The sequence below is a fragment of the Salmo trutta genome, chromosome 34 (genome assembly GCF_901001165.1).
Source record: "Salmo trutta chromosome 34, fSalTru1.1, whole genome shotgun sequence".
NCBI classification, from domain to species: domain Eukaryota; kingdom Metazoa; phylum Chordata; class Actinopteri; order Salmoniformes; family Salmonidae; genus Salmo; species Salmo trutta.
The window spans coordinates 26,895,452-26,902,217 of NC_042990.1; the positions used below are offsets into that span (position 1 = coordinate 26,895,452).

General features: G+C 40.1%; 1 long non-coding RNA gene across 1 annotated transcript; it reads right to left on the reverse strand.

The window, feature by feature from the left end:
* Positions 1–5,451: 5,451 nt before the first annotated feature.
* LOC115173218 (uncharacterized) lies at positions 5,452–6,453 on the reverse strand. The gene is made up of 2 exons (XR_003871573.1): positions 6,105–6,453; positions 5,452–5,803 (listed from the first exon to the last, which is right to left on the reverse strand). It is a non-coding gene; the product is annotated as an uncharacterized LOC115173218 (long non-coding RNA).
* Positions 6,454–6,766: the final 313 nt, after the last annotated feature.

Here is a 6,766-nt window from a genome sequence, read left to right on the forward strand (position 1 = left end):
AGTGCCTTATTGGGTTTATAAAATCGTTACTAACACACAATATATGGCCAAAAGGATATGGACACCTGCTTGTCGAGCATCTCATATTACCCATTACAAAGAATTCCAAAAAAAAGATATACTATTACCCATTACAAAGACTTCCAAATATAGATATACCATTACCCATTACGAAAACTTCCACATATAGATCTACCATTACAAAGACTTCTACATATAGATCTGCCATTACCAATAAAGAAATAAATACAATTACAAAGACTTCCATATATAGATCTACCATTACAAAGACTTCCAAATATAGATCTACCATTACAAAGACTTCCATAAATAGATCTACCATTACAAAGACTTCCAGAAATAGATCTACCATTACAAAGACTTCCATATCCTGTTGGGCATAGGGGGCAGTATTTGCACGGCCGGATAAAAAACGTACCCGATTTAATCTGGTTACTACTCCTGCCCAGTAACTAGAATACGCATATAATTATTGGCTTTGGATAGAAAACACCCTAAAGTTTCTAAAACTGTTTGAATGGTGTCTGTGAGTATAACAGAACTCATATGGTAGGCAAAAACCTGAGAAGATTCCTTACAGGAAGTGGCCTGTCTGACCATTTCTTGCCCTCCTTGATCATCTCTATCCAAAACAGGGGATCTCTGCTGTTACGTGACACTTCCTACGGCTCCCATGGGCTCTCAGAAAGCGGGAAAAAGCTGAATGATGTAATTCCAGCCCCAGGCTGAAACACATTACCGCGTTTGGCAAGTGCTCTATCAGAGGGCCATCAGACTGAGGCTCGTGCATGAGGGGATCCCATGCTTTTACTTTCACTCTCTTTGTATTAAAAAACGATTTCCCGGTCGGAATATTATCCCTTTTTTACGAGAAAAATGGCATAAAAATTGATTTTAAACAGCGGTTGACATGCTTCGAAGAACGGTAATAGAATATTTAGACATTTTTTGTCACGAAATGCGTCGTGCTCGTCACCCTTATTTACCCTTTCGGATAGTGTCTTGAACGCACGAACAAAACGCCGCTATTTGGATATAACAATGGATTATTTGGGACCAAACCAACATTTGTTATTGAAGTAGAAGTCCTGGGAGTGCATTCTGACGAAGAACAGCAAAGGTAATACAATTTTTCTTATAGTAAATCTGACTTTGGTGAGTGCTAAACTTGCTGGGTGTCTAAACAGCTAGCCCTGTGATACCGGGCTATCTACTTAGAATATTGCAAAATGTGCTTTCACCGAAAAGCTATTTTAAAATCGGACATATCGAGTGCATAGAGGAGTTCTGTATCTATAATTCTTAAAATGATTGTTATGTTTTTTTGTGAACGTTTATCATGAGAAATTTAGTAAATTCCCCTGAAGTGTTCGGTGGGAATGCTAGTCACATGCTAGTCACCTGCTAATGTAAAAAGCTGTTTTTTGATATAAATATGAACTTGATTGAACAGACATGCATGTATTGTATAACATAATGTCCTAAGATTGTCATCTGATGAAGATCATCAAAGGTTAGTGCTGCATTTAGCTGTGGTTTGGGTTTATGTGACATTATATGCTAGCTTGAAAAATGGGTGTCTGATTATTTCTGGCTGGGTACTCTGCTGACATAATCTAATGTTTTGCTTTCGTTGTAAAGCCTTTTTGAAATCGGACAGTGTGGTTAGATTAACTAGATCTACCATTACAAAGACTTCCATATAAAGATCTACCATTACAAAGACTTCCATAAATAGATATACCATTACAAAGACTTACATATAAAGATCTACCATTACAAAGACTTCCATAAATAGATCTACCATGTCACGACTTCTGCCGAAGTCGATGCCCCTCCTTGTTCGGGTGGCACTCGGCGATCGACGTCACCGGCCTTCTAGCCACCATTGATCAGGTTTTCATTTTCCATTGGTTTTGTCTGGTCTCCTTACACACCTGTTTCTTATCCCAGTAATTACATGTTGTGTATTTAACCCTCTGTTTCCCCTCATATCCTTGTCGGTGATTGTTTGTTATGTTATGTACGTGTTGTTTATGTATCGGTGTGCGACGGGTTATTGTTTATCCGGATTATTTACTACGTTGGTTTTGGAGTTCGTTTTTTTAATAAATAATCAATTTTTTACCACTTTGGTTTCTCCTGTGCCTGACTTCCCTGCCACCTACATACACAAATAATGACATACCATTTCAAAGACTACTACATATAGATCTACCATTACCCATTACATAGACTTCCATAAATATATCTACCATTACAAAGACTTCTATATATAGATCTACCATTACCAATAAAGAAATAAATACAATTACAAAAACTTCCATATATAGAGTTACCATTACAAAGACTTCCATATATAGAGCTACCATTACAAAGACTTCCATAGGTAGATCTACCATTACAAAGACTTCCATGTATAGATCTAGCATTACCAATAAAGAAATAAATACAATTACAAAGACTTCCATATATAGATCTGCCATTACAAAGACTTCCATATATAGATCTACCATTGCAAAGACTTCCATATGTAGATCTACCATTACAAAGACTTCCATGTATAGATCTATCATTACCAATAAAGAAATACATACAATTACAAAGACTTCCACATGTAGATCTACCATGACAAAGACTTCCATATATAGATCTACCATTACAAAGACTTCCATATATAGATGTACCATTACAAATACTTCCATAAATAGATCTACCATTACAAAGACTTCCAAATATAGATGTACCATTACAAATACTTCCATAAATAGATATACCATTACGAAGACTTCCAAATATAGATGTACGAAGTGATGTCACACTCTAGTGGAATGGAGAGCCTGTGTGAGTACAAGCTGCAAAATTGTCAGTGCACTCATCAGACACAAAAAACTGGAGGCGAGGGATGTGTTGGTGCATTACAATACAGGGAAGTGTGTGTGTGTGTGTGTGTGTTTGTGTGTGTGTGTGTGTGTGTTTGTGAGAGAGAGAGAGCATTTGTGCGTATGCGCTTGCTCGTTTGTGTGTTGCCCATACACACGTGCATGTGTGTGTGAAATTGTTGTCTGGGATACAGCAGTGTACCAACCAAGATGTAATTAGTAGAAGCTTTGGAAGCAGCAGCTCAGACTTTACGGGGTCATTATTTTGATGCAAATTTAACTCAACAATACACTGTCTGAAAAGAGGTTGGCAGGCAGGCAACTTTGATAAGAAGAGAACAAATTGAGAAAGTGCTGAGAGATGCTTGTTGGGGTTCTAATTGGAATCGTACAGGATGACAAACTTTCTCAAGTCACTTCATCAAGTGATATATTTAAGCAATAACGCTCGAGGGGGTGTGGTATATGTCCAACATACCATTGCTAAGGGATGTTCTTAAACATGACACAATGCGGAGTGCCTGGATAAATTCCTTAGACGTGGTATATTGGCCATATAGCACAAACCCCTGAGGTGCATTATTGCTATTATAAACTGGTTACCAACATAATTAGAGCTGTAAAAATAAATGTTTTGTTTTACCCATGGTTTACGGTCTGATATATCACGGCTGTCAGCCAATCAGCATCCAGGGCTCGAACCACCCAGTTTATATTTTCTGATTAGTACTAAGCGTGAAGACAATGATTTTAGGGAACATGACATTTAAAAGGATCTGTGTTTTTGTTTTGTTTGTTATGGTTGTTTTAAGAACGAATAAAAGCACTATGTGCACATGTGGATGTTTTGTAGCGTTTCAACATAATGTTCCTGGACACTACGAACCGACAGACCCAAACAGCTACATAGAGACACACCGTGGGACACATTATGTTACCGATGATTATATTACCACGAGCACCAAATATAGGGATGGGGGGAAAGAGTGTGTGAGAGAGAGAGATACATTCTAGTCTAGAGAAAGAGAGAGGAAGAAATTGACAGACACAGAACCAGAGAAAAATACGAATTTGACTTATTCAACAGTGAATTTACTGAAGTCACACTCCTGTTCACTCACACAAATAATAAGCAACACGTGAACAAGACACTGTATGTCTAAGGCACCTAAATAGGTCAGTACCTAAACTGGTATGATTTAGGACTGTTTTTACTGCAGTTGGAGCGGGTTTTTATTTTTATACCCATACAACCAGACTGACATTGTTTGAATCAGCTAAGGTTGTTTATAACCTCCCATACCTCCTCCCCTGCCCTCCCTCTCTCTTCCCTTCCCCTCCATGTCTTTCTCTCCTTATTTCATTTACTTCCCCACTAGTGATTTACCTTCCAGACCTCTATTTATCAACTGCTAATAAAATTGGGTTAGTATGCTTCAGCAATCCTCTATTCTCTATCACCCTATCCTTTCCTTACATGCCTCTCCTCATCCTCCTCCCCACCATCCTCCTCTACCATGGCAGTCAGGCTGGTGATATATGAGGTGCCATGTGTGAGGGATGGTGTGTGTGTATGTCTGTGTGTGTGTGCGTTGGTTCGTTGGTTCTCTGGGCATAACCATATGACAGGTGGCTGGTCCATGACAGGTGAGACCAGGTGGGTGAGTGTGCATGAATGTGTGTGTCTGAGAGTGTTGCATTTTGATAGCAAAGGAATGTAAAGAGATGTTTTGAGAGAGAGAGAAAGAGTGTTGCATTATGATAGCAAATGAATGTAAAGAGATGGTGTGTGTGCGTGCGTGCGTGCGTGTGTGTGTGTGTGTGTGTGTGTGTGTGTGTGTGTGTGTGTGTGTGTGTGTGTGTGTGTGTGTGTGTGTGTGTGTGTGTGTGTGTGTGTGTGTGTGTGTGTGTGTGTGTGTGTGTGTGTGTGTGTGTGTGTGTGTGTGTGTGTGTGTGTGTGAATGAGAGAGAGAGAGAGAGAGAGAGATAGAGAGAGAGATGTTGCATTATGATAGCAAAGGAAGGTAATGGGAGAAACTGACATCCACACACAGACAATGCTAATAGAGAAGTGAAGAAAGGAGGGTCTTAGAAAGCATGCATGAACAAGTCTGTATATGTCTGTGTCTGTATACTGTGTACTTGTGTACTGTCTGTATACATGTACATGCCTAACCATGTGTGTGAGTGTGTGTGTATGCATTCTTGTTTGTGGGCGATGGTGCATGTGTATGTCCAGTATTCAAGCTTTCTGAGGACCTGTGTATCCGTGCTGTGTCAGGAGTTAATGTGGGCTTGACATTTAGCCTGTGGTGACAGAGCAGAGTGGGAGTGTAAGGTCAAGTGGTGGTGTTTAAAACAGCTCTTCACCAGGGTAAACAAAGACTTTAGCTCAGATAAACCCGGTCTCTAAGCAGCGGGAATGTCAAGTGCCACTCCAAGACGTGTGTGTAGTGGTGTGGTTGTGTGTTTGATCCGCTTGTGTGGGTGCTCCCCCCTCTCTTCCACTCTTGTTTCCCTGCCCACATCTCCTTCCTCTTTTTTATCATTTGTCCCTTGTCAAGCTTCTAGTAGGTAAGCTAATGGTAAGCACGTTTGATGAGCAGCATTAAAAATGGTTCAGTCAGAGAGGAGTCTGAGACTGGAATAACTTTAGGAGATTAATGACAGACAAAGTATTTTTTTTAAAGGTAGCAAATAGTCAAAATAACTTGTTGAAAGGGGAAAAAATGAATAATGAAATAAAACATTTCTGAAAATGCTATACTGGTCAAGTCCTTTTTAATGCTCCCACTGTAACGTAGGCCTGTAGAGCAGATGTTCAGTTGTAGTGCACTCAAGGAATGGTTCTAGTAGTTCTAGTAGTCGTGTCAAGGCCACCCCTAACATCCACATAAGAACTGCAAGACAGAGAGAACCAGTGACAGTATGATGATTGAATCAATGAATAACAGCAATTCAACCGGCTCAAGGACTAAACCAACTCAAATCAAAAGGGTGCCAAATACTAAAGAAAGAAAGATTTCAAAACACAAACTAAATCCCACTCTCTCTCACAGTGCTCAATCACTATCAAAACACACACACACACTAGAAATTCTACCACCAACGCTACAGCAATACAGTAAAAATCTTCACTTCTTTACTTTACGTTGGCCTCCACTCTTCCACCACACACAGTAACATTTGGGACAAGCTCACCAGTTGCCCGCGTGCCGACTGAAGCTTTCGAAACTTCCTGTGAGTGTGGTGTTGCTCCTTGTGGAGGACACGTTGGCGCTCGTCTGCTTCTTTCCGTCTGCTTCCTCCATCTGCTTCTTTCCATCTGCTTTTTCCGCCTGTTTCCTTCCGTCTGCTTCTTCCTTCTGCTTCATTCCGTCTGCTTCTTTCCATCTGTTTCTATTTGTCTACTTCTCATCTGTGCTGATTCAGTGCTGCTTCTGTTGGCTTGGTAGCTAACTGGTGGTGGCCGCTGGGAGGATGGAGCTGGGCCTGGAGCTTCTCCCAAATGGTTCTCTCCTCTTTCTCAAAGAACCGCCATGAGCGGCAGGTGCACCTATTCAGATAATCACAGTGCAACATAACTATGAAACGGGATCACATTCATGAAGGAAACGGGGCGAGTCAAAGAACAAGTGTGACACGTTCTAATTCATACAAAAAAATGGTGTACCCCCTTTTTTCACCCATATGACATCAGCATGTTTTCCATTTCTGCAACAAGTTGATTTAGTTTATTTCATCAAGTCCAAAGTATTTTATTTCACAAATGCTAATAAAAAAGTGTTGCTTAAACTTTTTTAGTTTGAGTAAACGTAGGACACAGGTGTAGCTATTAAGAAGACCAGCTGTTGGATTTATTT